Raw genomic sequence first — 13,427 nt, 5'->3', positions numbered from 1 at the left:
ATCTTGGGATCTTTGTTTTGGTTTTGGTTTTGTGTTCAGCACTTTCCAGGTGATGACACAATTCTTGATCCGGGATACCCACAACATTTTCATGTGGTTAAACCACTGGCAGTGTTTGTCTTACTTCTGTCAACTACACATCTGCAGTAGGCAAGACACAAGTCTCATTAATGCTGTTTACATTTGCAAAAAATGAATTATGAATTTTCAAGGTTGATTAAGATGATGTTGCAAAGTGAACTACTTAGTAGGGAACAAGTTTCGTTCAAGTATTAGTTCATGTCAGCTGGAGTCTATTGGTTTAGTCAAGCACCACTTGTACTGGTGTTAAATAAGAAATAAAGAAGACACAAACAGCTTTCCAGTGCAGTGCTGTAGAGCAAGTGAGTGCCTGTTAGTTCTGGTGAGAAATACAGAAATAATTTATGTTCTTTGCTCGTTGGAAGTCATTCTGTTCCCTTCAGACTCTTCAGCTGAAATTAAACACCTGTTTTACTGCTGACCTCTCTTGCTCCTCGCACATCTCGGTAGCCTGCTCCAATCAGCCGTGGAATTTGGGTGTTTTCCTGCTTGGGAACTGATCACAGCTTCTGTGGCTGCATCTTCTCGAGTGTCTTCTTTGGCCCTGCGCCTTAGAAATGGGAGCTTCGGCTCCTTTTCACAGAGAGTTGCCTTAATGTTGTGTTTTTCACATTTTCGGTTAGGAATAGCCCTTTCCTCTAGCGTACGGCTTCTGCCATCCATTCCGATGTTTAATTTCGTGTAGCAGTAGGATGTAGGAAGTTTAATTAGCAGTTGTAGCATGTGAAGCCGCACTCCCGATGAGCTCCGCACGGTCCCGTAGAAGGCTTCACCCAGCGCAAGCTCTCGCCTCTGCCGGACATGGTTGTGCCTGATGTGAGTGTCCCTGGAGAGGGCTGGCACAGGCTCCATGGGGGTGTCCCCGCCGTGCCGCTCGCTTTGTCCCCTCGCTCTGTCCCCGGGCTGGCCCGGGCAGGGCCCGCTCTAGGCCGGGCCCGCTCTAGGCCGGGCCCGCTCTAGGCCGGGCCCGCTCTAGGCCGGGCCCTCGGGGCTCTCAGGGCGCCACCTTGGCCGCGGGCGGCGCTGCGGGGCCGGCACCGCCAGGGGGCGCCGGGGCGCGCGCGGGGCCGCCTGAGGGGCGAGGGGAGCGGGCAGGCCGGGCCCGGAGCAAACGCCGCGGAGCCTGCAAAAAACCCTAAAACAGCCCTAAAACAGCCCTAAAACATCCCGGCAGAGCCCTGCAAACACCTCGGAACCTGCAAAAAACTCTAAAGCACCCCTTAAAAGCGCCCCTAAAACACCCCAATAACGGCCCTGCGAACACCCCTGAAACAGCCCGGCACAGCTGTTTGATCTGCTACTGCAGAACACTTAGAGCACTAAAAAGGCACTTGATCTGCATTGATCTACTCCTTCTGGTAATAAAAATACCATCAAATCTTACTGGGAGTAATTATATATTATGTTGTTCTGTTTATACTCAGCTGTTAAAAACACAACTACCTGAAATAAGCGAAGACACAAATGAGTCACATTTTTCACAAAATGTGACTCATTTGTGTCTTTGCTTATTTTTAGGAAGTAAAAATGTACTAGTACCTGTTGGAGTAAAATGTAAATGTAAAAGTAAATCAGTAAAATGTACAAGTACCTGTTGGAGTTTATAAAGCTTGATCTATGGATTAAATGACCTACAGCAATCATTCATGCTTTATTTGAGATTCTAGACTAAATACCTGAAAATGCTAAAAAAATTCCCTGCACTGTTAGCCCAGTGCCAGGTTCTCTCCATTCTAGCTCAAAGATCCTCACTCTTTTCTGTGCGGTTAAAGAAGAATTTCTCCTAGCTCCGGGTAGCCCTTCCTGACCTCAGCCCTGCCATTCCTCACAGGTGCCCCTGGGCACAGGTGCACAAATTCACAGCTCTGCCAGGTGCCAGGGCAAGCTCGGGGAGCTTCAGCTGCAGAAAAATCCTGTTCAGAATCCCGCTCAGAATCCCGCTCAGAATCCCGTTCAGAATCTCGTTCAGAATCCCGTTCAGAATCCCTCTCAGAATCCTGTTCAGAATCCTGCTCAGAATCCCGCTCAGAATCCCGCTCAGAATCCCGCTCAGAATCCCATTCAGAATCCTGTTCAGAATCCATCCAGAATCCTGTTCAGAATCCATCCAGAATCCTGTTCAGAATCCCGTTCAGAATCCCGCTCAGAATCCCATCCAGAATCCCGTTCAGAATCCTGCTCAGAATCCCATCCAGAATCCCATCCAGAATCCCATTCAGAATCCCGCTCAGAATCCCGCTCAGAATCCCGCTCAGAATCCTGTTCAGAATCCCGCTCAGAATCCCTCTCAGAATCCCTCTCAGAATCCCATCCAGAATCCCGCTCAGAATCCCGCTCAGAATCCCTCTCAGAATCCCGCTCAGAATCCCGTTCAGAATCCCGCTCAGAATCCCATTCAGAATCCTGCTCAGAATCCCGCTCAGAATCCCTCTCAGAATCCCATCCAGAATCCCGTTCAGAATCCTGCTCAGAATCCCATCCAGAATCCCATCCAGAATCCCATTCAGAATCCCGCTCAGAATCCCGCTCAGAATCCCGCTCAGAATCCTGTTCAGAATCCCGCTCAGAATCCCTCTCAGAATCCCTCTCAGAATCCCATCCAGAATCCCGCTCAGAATCCCATTCAGAATCCCTCTCAGAATCCCGCTCAGAATCCCTCTCAGAATCCCGCTCAGAATCCCTCTCAGAATCCCACTCGGAATCCTGCTCAGAATCCCGCTCAGAATCCCGCTCAGAATCCCACTCAGAATCCCGCTCAGAATCCTGCTCAGCTCCTGCAGGTCCAGGGCAAAGAGGAGCTGCCAGGACAATAATGGCTGCTCGGTGTGGCTGGTGCACACTGATTTCATCCTCAGCTGTCGGGCTCCAGTGAATCTTCAGGAAAACACAGTTTATATACAGTAAAGAATTGCAACTTGGCCAAATTCGGTCATATTTTCCTGGAAATGGGAAAATATGTCCCAGATGAGGGTAGCTTTCTGCCAATTTAAAATCTCTGCTGTAGCTTAGGAAGGCATCGGGGCTTTTCAAAAAAGCTAAACAACACGTACTTTTCCTTAATTTCATTATCTGAATTGAGTTGGTTTTATTCCCTAGAACTTTCCAAAATTGTTAAACCTGCAGCAAATACCCCATCTGGAAAAAAAATCCAAGCTGGAGGTTCTGCAGGGCTGGGCTGCCCATACAAATAGTGTTGTGTAACTGGGACACCAGTAAGAACACGAAGGCCAAGCTGGAAACAGAGAAACTTCCTTGAGTTGGGCTTGAACAAGCGCAGTGCTTTCATTTTTGGGTTTTTTTATTAAGAAAAATGTTGAAATTTTGCATAATGATGTATTCGTGCTTGCAAGCACCTTGGAATGATGACATTGGTGAAGAAAAGAGAAAGAGCTCTAATCTGTAGGAGAAAAGTGAGTTATCAGGATTTACTCTCTGTGTTTGGAACATCCAAGGTGGGCTGAACAGAAAGGACCTTGTACTAAATATAAATGACAAACATGGCTGGATAAGGCTGCTGGGTTGTAAGAATAAAACACCTCCAGAGGGAGCAGAACAGGGGAAGGAGCCTTCTCTTGTGAAGTTTGCAGCTCTGTGGCAGAAAAGCTTTTCTGCTGTAAAGCTTGAGCTTCGTATGGCAGAAACTGTAATTTCAGACGTTTTTCTTCAAAGATGTAATCTGTGCCCTGGCTGAATGGGGTGCAGCAGTATTAGAGAAAGGACAGTAAATCTATTTTAGAGAACTTCAGCATGTGGAGTTTGAAGAAACCACTCGTATCTTCTGATGGAAGAAAGCTGGACATTAGCAACTCTTGCTGTTTTCAGCTTGTAATATCTGTAGTGTTCTTAAAGCTGGAAATTTTCTTTCAGTGGCATTGGCTGAGAATCTTGTCAAATGTTAATTAAAGAGTATTTATTAACTCTTGTGTTATTGCAGACTTATAAAATATAACCTCAAAAAAAAACCAAAAAAAAAATCTCATGCTGTTGGTATGAAGAAGAAGTGCACATTTATTAGATAATTGTTCTAGAGGCATTTTACTGTCTTTTTTTTTCCCATACAAATATTGTAATCTGTAGTCCAGCAGCTGCTCCTCTGAGGTTTGCTCTCTTGTCCTGGCTGAGCTGCTGGCTGCTGGTTTTTCCTGACCCCTGGAGCTGATTCTCTGAAATGGAAGTGGGAAATTGAGTGTGGGACATGGAACATTCTCTGTGCTCTCCACTGGTTCACCTGAGCCCAGAAAGGAGCAGGAGCTGTTGATGGGTCTGCCTGGAGTGCCTGGGGAAGAGACCTGTGCCTAGCAGGGCTCCCCAGTGCTGGAGGCATCCCCCACTGCTGGCTGCAGTCTCCATGGAGTGATCAGAGAGCCCTTCTCTGGCAGAACAAAGCTCAGGAGAGCTGAGGAGCTCTGTGGAGTTAAGGTTCTGCTTCATGTAGAGGACAGACAGCTGTGTCTTATCAGAAATAAATCACTGGAGTAAGAAATCTCTCCCATGTGGAGACTTTGTACTTTTTAACTTTTGCAGATCATCCTTCAAATGTAACTCGAGGGAGGTGTCAGCCTCACTCTTTGCTGTATATTAGCAGTTTCTCTTCTTGAAGGCTCCAGAGCAGCACATATTGCAATTTCTGTTATTCTTTGCCACTGACAATGTGTGATCACATGTATGTCACACTACTTTTTGTGTCCTAATTTACCTCACAAGATAATATTTGGTGTTTTCAAAGTGCTATGAGATTTTTCTGACAGTCTTGAAGAAAAATATTTGTTAAATTAACACTAAACCATACCAGATGGGAAAGATGAGAGGAGGGAAAATAGAGCAGAATATTTCAAAACTGGGGGTGTACTATATTCATATTTAAAACTCATTAATTTTCAAGTGCTGAGTACTACAGGCCATTTTTTTTTAGTAATGGGGAAAACAAAAAATCTAGCACCTGCTTAAATATATAACGTTAAGAACTTTAGGGGGATATTCAGTTTATTTTACCTGCAGCTGTGCTTGAAGTTCATCCAGTTCCACTGTGACCTGGACTGATGCATTAACTGGTTTGAGAGCCTTCCTTGGCTGTGCGTTGAGAAAGAAACAGTTTAAGGTGGGAACATTCAAGGGAGAGGATGCAGAAGGCCCAGCAGTCATGATTGCAGCTGTCACCGTGCTGGGACAGTGACAGTTTGCAGTTTTCAAGTGGGCAAGACTACAAGTCAAAGTACAGAAGTGCTGCCTGCCCCACCTGAATGGATTGTGTTGGGCTGCATTCCCAGCAGAGTAAAAAGGCTTTGCAGCAGATGTGTCCTGGTCACCCTGTCACCCTGCCAGGCAAGACAGCACAGGCACAACCATCAGCGTTTGTGCAGCACAGGAGTTACAGGGGAACACTGCAGAGCTACCACTGCTCCAGAGACAGCACCTGGGGCAAAGCTCTCCTGTAAACAGGTGCTGCTTGTTGGGGACAATCAGCTTTTAATTGAGCCATCGTGCTGCTATGGCACCAGGGGAAAAATGGTCTCATTTATGTGCAACAAAGAATAACAATCCAGATTCCTTTTTTTAGTCAGGGCTAAGATTGGCTTCTGACTTCCTGTTCTCTAATGGGAGGGATTAGGCCCTTTATGTTTTGAAAGATACGGAGCCAATTCTTGTTACAAAATTCCAGTACTGAGATCAAATGAATGAACAAAAACAACTAGAAAAAATTTGATTTGTCAGAGAGGCACCTTCATTAGTGCTCTCGTCTCTTTTCTGTCATAGGAGTTGTTTTTTAGCTATAATTGGATCTCACTGACAAAAGCTTCTGGCTACATATGTAAAGATTTGTAAAATGCTGCCTTTCTGTAAGCTGGGCTGATCTGTGCCAGAAAATAGGAACCAGAGCTCCTCCCCCGTGTCAATGCCAGGGACTATTGGTTACTTCAGCTTGAAATGCACTCTGCAGCACACGGGTGCTGGCTCTGATGCTTGCTCTTGAAAAGCAGGAAAAATCTTCCTTGGGCAGCATTTTGCATAACAGTGCCCTGTGCAGAGTTTAAATGAATTCCTTACAGAGCAGGTATTGCTGGTGCCAGTCCCTAGCAGGAACTGTCTCCTCACCCCAGTCCCTGTGCTGCTCCTGGCAGGAATGCAGGAGCAGAGCTGCTGCTCACACCGATGGAAGTGTTTGTGTGTCCCTGCAGCAGAGCTGCTGCTCACACCAATGGAAGTGTTTGCATGCTCCACTGCAGCAGAGCTGCTGCTCACACCAATGGAAGTGTTTGTGAGTTCCTGCAGCAGAGCTGCTGCTCACACTGGTGGAAGTGTTTGTGAGTTCCTGCAGCAGAGCTGCTGCTCACACCAATGGAAGTGTTTGTGAGTTCCTGCAGCAGAGCTGCTGCTCACACAGATGGAAGTGTTTGCATGCTCCACTGCAGCTTTGCTGCTGCTCACACCGATGGAAGTGTTTGTGTGTTCCTGCAGCAGAGCTGCTGCTCACACCAATGGAAGTGTTTGTGTGTCCCTGCAGCAGAGCTGCTGCTCACACTGGTGGAAGTGTTTGTGTGTCCCTGCAGCAGAGCTGCTGCTCACACCAATGGAAGTGTTTGTGTGTTCCTGCAGCAGAGCTGCTGCTCACACTGGTGGAAGTGTTTGTGTGTTCCTGCAGCAGAGCTGCTGCTCACACTGGTGGAAGTGTTTGTGTGTTCCTGCAGCAGAGCTGCTGCTCACACCAATGGAAGTGTTTGTGTGTCCCTGCAGCAGAGCTGCTGCTCACACTGGTGGAAGTGTTTGTGTGTCCCTGCAGCAGAGCTGCTGCTCACACTGGTGGAAGTGTTTGTGTGTTCCTGCAGCAGAGCTGCTGCTCACACTGGTGGAAGTGTTTGTGTGTTCCTGCAGCAGAGCTGCTGCTCACACTGGTGGAAGTGTTTGTGAGTTCCTGCTGCAGAGCTGCTGCTCACACTGGTGGAAGTATCTGCATGTTCCACTGCAGCTCTGCAGGCCTGGCTGCTGGGGCAGGGGGAGTCACTGCAGCCACAGCAGCTTTGCTGCCTGTACTTGCATTTCTGTCTGCAGGGCAGGCTCAGTGCCACATTTACACCATGAGACAGGGCTGGGTGTGCTCAGTGATACAAAACAAAGCATGTGAAACACTTAGGAGTCAGGGCTCCTCTTCACAAACCTGGGCTGGAACTTTGTTACAGGTGTGCCATTTATACATCTCTTGTTAAGAGAAAATAACCACATTTCCCAAATATTAGAATTGCCTTACCAGGAAGGCTGACTCTGTTTCCTGTTTCAGGGTTCTTTGGTTATACTGTTTTTCTCAGTCTGTGCTCTACCAGCCACACGTTCTATTCCAGCTGAGATGAGGAAACATCCTGCAGATTGGATGATGTTTGGATTAAACATTTCAAGTGGGCTTTGTTAGTACACTGAGAATTTCTGTTCTTGCCAGCCATAGTTGTGGTGAGCGTGTTGGGGACTTTGTTTTACCATATTTCTGTGGATTATTGACTCCAATCACGTTATGCTCCTCTCCTCACTGCTGTAACCATGTAATAGATACTTTTGGAACAGTGTCCCATCAGAGGAATGTCTGTGGAAATTGTGGTCTCAGTGACAAAAGCAAAAATCTCTGTTTATTCTGTTCCTATTTTTATTTCTGCACAGGAAAAAAAAAAGCTATAAAATTATTATCTGTTTACAAACATTTTACTTTATAAAAACAAGTTCATAATTTATACTCAGGATTCAATTGGGGTTGAAAATCACTGCAGCTGTCTTCAAGCAAGCTGTTCTGTCTCTGAGCTTCCAGTTTAATATATGCAGTCTGCCACATTTATTCTTGAAGTGGCTCTTGAGTGGAAAGCTGTAAAAGGGGTGATCTTGGACAAAGATGCTTTTGAAAATAGGAGACACTCATCTTCGGTTCCCGTGTCCAAATGGGCTCAAGTAAATAAGGCATTTTATAGTAGCCTTCAGAATCGTGAAAGGTGCTCATAAAACCTCTGCAACTTTTTGTAGTACAGGGAAAGCTAGTCATAAAGTGAATTCAAGTCTCTGGAAAAGGGCCTTGAGGAAGACAGGGAGGGCTGTAATACTTAACCATATGGGTTTCATTAATAGGGGAATGAGTGAAGCGTTGGGAAGGCAAAGTGAATTCAAGAGACACCTGGGCTCCTTTGTGCAGAGGCCAGAGCTGGACTGGCAGTAAAAGGGTGTGGGTGTGAGGGATGAAGGATCTGGGACCAGGTGAAGAGCTTTTCAGTCTAAAGAATGCCTTGTGCTCAGGTGTTTGTGGCCATGAATATGTCCTGCTAAAGCCCTTTTTTCCAGCTGTGTGTGACTTTTGGGACAAAGAATTGATCTTCCTTAGTTTCCCAGCGAGTCAGAAGGGGTTTGTACTGTAAATCTCATTTTTGTGAAGAATTAATTTAACCCACGCCTGTTTCCTAAAATGGAGCACATTCCATCACTAGCCCCGTGGCCTTGGGCGCTCTGGGCTGATGTCGCGGTGTTCAGGGAAGGGGCTTTGCTGCGCAGCAGCGGCAGAAAGTGTGCATCCCCCGCGCATCCCGCGCATCCCTGCGCTCACCCGCGCCTTCCTCAGCATGTCTGAGCATCCCCCGCGCATCCCTGCGCTCACCCGCGCCTCCCTCCGCATGCCTGAGCATCCCCCGCGCATCCCTGCGCTCCCCCGCGCCTTCCTCAGCATGTCTGAGCATCCCTGAGCATCCCCGCGCATCCCTGAGCATCCCCGGGCTCACCCGCGCCTCCCTGAGCATCCCCGCGCACCCCTGAGCATCCCCGGGCTCGCTCGCACATCCCCGCGCATCCCTGCGCGCTCCGCCCGCCGCCCGGCCCCGCCTGTCCCCGCCGGGTCCCTCGCTGCCCGCGTTCACGCCCGGGCTCCGGCTGCTTCTCCCGGTTGCCAGCGTCGCCATTGCCAGCCCGTTTTACTCAGGTGCGCTGAGCGGTGGAAGAGCGAGGGCTGAGCGCCTGGAAGGAAAATCCAAACGAGCCCGAGTTTATGGCTCGGTGAGGTCGGGTTATCCTCTTGTGCTTCTGAGGAGTCTTTACTCAGCAGTCCCATTTTCTCCTGCGGTACGAACACAGCCGAGCAGAGGGCGAGTGTGAGCGCACGGGCTGCGGCTCTGCCCGAGCCGGGAGCAGGGAGCGGGCTGGCGCTGCCTCCCGGTTTCCAGGAGTGTTTACAAGTTAATGGACTTGTTCCGCTCGAAATAACCCATGGTATGTGCAGGGTTCAGCGGTCAAAATGTCCTTTAGGAGTAATCGAGGAAAGAGGGAGTTTTAGACACTGAGACACTTTAGACACTGAGCTTGTGGGTTTTTTTTTTCCCTATGACTGATTTTAGCACATTTGTCTTTAATATGAAACTGCAAAGAAAGGCAGAAGGAACAACGGTGGATAACAATATGCAGCCTTCACCTGAAGGCACCAACAAGAAAGATGGAAAGGGACTGTTTAAAAGTGACAGGACAAGGAGCAATGGCTGGAGAGCAGTGTTAGAGGGGATGTTGGAAAGAAATTCTTTGCTGGGAGCGTGGTGATGCCCTGGCACTGGTTGCCCAGAGCAGCTGTGGCTGTCCCTGGAAGTGTCCAAGGCCAGGTTGGACAGGGCTTGGAGCACCCTGGGATAGTGGTATTGTTAGGGTTTGTGTGAAATGTTCCTCATTTCCATAGCAGTTTCTTCAAACAGGGCTGGACACCATCCTCTTGGGATCCAGGTGCCTGCGGGGAAAGGGCAGGGCAGAGTACTTAGCTCACCTTTGACTAGAAGTGTAAGGTCACAGCTGCTGGGAAAGACCAGACGACTTGCTCTGAGTGTGCACGTGTGTCTTTAATACCCAACCGCTGATTTGCTGTACCCTTTAGGAAGGCTTCTCTCCAAGTGCAGCGCTGTCCTTGGGATCGGGCTGTGAGCACAGCAGGGCCTGAGGGCACGGCGGCTCCTGGGGGAAGGTGAGGGTCTGCTGCAGCTCTGCTGTGGTCATGGGGCAGCGAGCGGGGGGCTACACCGTGTGCTTACACTGTGCTTACACCGTGGTTACAATAGGGTTACACAGCGTGGTTACGCCGTGGTTGCGGTGTGGTTACACTCTGGTTACGCGGTGCGGTTACACCGTGGTTGCGCTCTGGTTACACCGCGGTTCCACCGCCGTTCCGCCGTGCTCGGCCCCGCGGTGCGCGCTCCCGCTGCCCGCCGCTCCGAGCGGAGCCTCCCCAGCCCCGCGCTCGCCGGGCTCCGGGGCTGGGTGACATCATTGGCAGCCAATCGGGAACTGCTTCAGGGCAGAGTTTAAAGCTCTTTCATAATATATTTATAGTCAGTGCAGATATTTTGGGCTTCAGTAGCGCTCGTTTTGTCGCAGAGTCCGTGTGTCAGTGTGGCTGGGGAAGGAAAAAGCCAGGTATGAGCGCGGCATGTTCGCCCTGGCCGGGCACCGAGCGCCGCGGGTGCCAGCTCTGCTGGGAGGATTTCACACTTAGGGCGCTCTGGGCGTCTCCCAGCCGGGCTGTGCCTGCCCGGGCACACCTGCGGCGATTGCCCAGGGCTCTGCCAGGAGCAGACGTGCAGGACGCGTGTGTGTCTGTCCGTGTGTCCGTGTGTCGGTGTGCAGCCGGCCCGGGCTGACCCGGGGCTCCCCTCGCTGCCCCGGCCGGGCTGGGTTTGGGAGCCTCCCAAAGGCCCCCCAGCCCTGCTGTGCCCTGTTCTGCCCTCTGACACAACGGAAGGAGAGCTCTTCCCCGCTAGTGTCTCTTCCAGAAAAGTCTGGGTAACCCGTGCAGAGCCCCCACCATTCCTGCTGAGCCCTTTCCTTTCCTGAGTGCCCTCTGCAGCCCGACTCTGTGGGGCTGCACAGCTACTCTGATCTCCAGCCCGTAAGAGAAAACATTATTTCTTCTTAACAAAGAAAGAAACAGAGGCTTGTATCAGGGGAGGGACTGTCTGAGGTGTTCTTCTCCCACCTCAGCGCTGAGGCTGTGCTCTTGTAAGGTTGCTAAAAGTCACATATTCAAATGTGTTCCATGATGGGCCTGCAACGTGTTGAAGTGCAGGGCTGGCCCCTTCATCCTCTCGGGATCACGAATATTTTACATGCTCCTGAGCTAAGAAGCTCGAGAAGAAGTCTTTCAGGTGCTGTCTGTATCTCTAGCAGGCTGCTCAGCCTTCACAAAGGATTTAGAAAATGAGGCAAACCATGAGGTGAGAAAGGTTGTTGACATGGCTATTTTGAGATCACAAAAGGCAATGGCAACTGCAGAGAGCTGCAGACAGACCTTGCAACATTGAGAGACTGAGAGGAAAACTCTGGCCAAAAGAAGGTGTCAATAAATTATGATGCAGTTGGGGCTGATGCGAGAGAGCCTCATGTGAGTGGTGCTGGTCTGTGAACCAGCATTTTTCATTAAAGAAAGAGATCATTAAGTAATCCAGATGGCCTCAGGAAAACCTTCAGCTCACAAGTCAGTTACAGGCAAGAAAGAATTAGGAAAGTTAGGAACTATTAGGAAAAGTACAAAGACAGAAAATCAAATCCATCTTCTGTCCCTCTCTGCATCTATGGTTTCATCTTTGAAGTTCTGATCCTGTTGCAGCAGGACTGGAAAAGGCATCTGGAGCAGGAGCTGGGATCCATGTCCCTTTGGGAAACAGCTGAGCAGATTTTAGTCTTCTCTTTTCCACACTGAAAGGAATCTGGTAGAGTTTATGAAATCTGAAATTGCATGAGACAGTAAGTAAAAATTATCAAGAAATGGTCTCCAAATGAACTAAGGGAAGGTTTTTGACATGCAATGCATCACTGAGGTTTGGAACTCACTGTTGCAGTTGTAACTGAAAAAAGATCTACATATGTTAAAATTCATCAAAGTTGTTTAGAAAATCTATCTTTCTATTTCAAGGAACTCTTATGCTACAAATTCCTACAGGTTAGGGCAGTATTTCAGGCAGGCTGCATACTTGCCCTGTTTTTATACTCTGAGCATCAGCTGTTGGTCTCAGCTGGAAACAAGTTCCTCAGCTTTGTTGGACAGTGAAGCCATGCTGGCTATTCTTGTATTTGTGGGCAAATTTCTGCTGTACCACCACAGAACAGCATCCCAGCTGCTCACTGGAGTTGACATACAAGCCAGCCCTCACTAATCTTTATTTCCTGCTGTATTACTCTTGGAAAATGAGTGTGATTTTCCATCTCCTGTGACTTGTGGGTGGGTCAGTCTCTGTTTGTCTGAATGCCTTCCCAATGAGCATGAGAATATTGAGTATTTTGCCAGGCTAAATCTGGCACTTGCAGTTTTGCCACACTTGCAGGATCTGCTGGAGTGTCCAAGGTGCTTTCCATGCCCATTCCTTCTCTTCCTGAGGCTGAGGGAGCAGCTGGCTCAGCCTCTGTGGATGGCTGGTGTGTCCAGCCTGGCTGTGCTGGTCCCCATGCCCGCTGTGCCACCTCTCCCCTGCCAGAGCCTGCTGCTCAGGGCAGCTGCTGCTCTCTGAGGGGTTCCAGCCCTGCCCCCAGAGCTGCCTCCTTGCCAGCTGGGAATTAGGGTCACTGACCACTGCTCACCCTTAGCAGAGCTGTGCTGACTCCTCCTGATCATCCCCTTTCCTTTGGAGTGCTGTGAATGGATTCCAAAAGGTCTTGCTCCATGTTTTTGTTGGGACTGAAGTTAGGCTGAACATCCTGCAGTTCTTCCTCCTCAGCCTTCTGGAAGCTGAACATGACATTTGGCTTTTTTCCAGCCATCCAGACCCTGCTGTGATTGCCCTGGCATTTCAGCTGATTGACAGCAGCCTCACAGTGCTGTGAACCAGCAGCTTTAGTGTCCCTAAATGCATCATCTGGTCCCAAAGGTTTTCTTAGTGTTTGTTGGGATTTTTTTCCTGTTTTTACCAGCTTGCTGCAATAGTCCCTCTCTGGCTCTGCCTGTCCTAGCCACTTCCTTAGACTGTCCCACTGGACAGGGACCTGGGAACCTGAGAGCAGAGCTGGCAGTGAAGGCCAGGGCAAAGAATGCATGGAGTTTCCTCACTGATAAAATGAGAGTATCTGTGCTAGAAGGGCGCTGTGGAGGTCTCTGCCTGTGCTGCTCCTGAAGGCTGAGATGCTCAGAGGGTTGGTTTTTATTTATCTTGGTTTGTCCCATTCCTTGTTTCCCTCCAGTTCCCTCTTGGCTTTCCTGAAGCTGAGCAGGAGGCAGTTGGGAGTCTGGGCATGCCACAGCCAGGGCTGGCTGCCCGAGGAAGCCTCTCAGACACAGATTGTCACACCAGCCACAAACGGCAGCAAAACACATCCAGACCTTCTGGAAAGGACTTGCTCCTCCTGGCAACAGCATCCTGGGGAAA

This window comes from Haemorhous mexicanus, chromosome 18 (assembly GCF_027477595.1).
Source record: "Haemorhous mexicanus isolate bHaeMex1 chromosome 18, bHaeMex1.pri, whole genome shotgun sequence".
Lineage (NCBI taxonomy): Eukaryota > Metazoa > Chordata > Aves > Passeriformes > Fringillidae > Haemorhous > Haemorhous mexicanus.
Note: the sequence above shows the minus strand (reverse complement) of the source record.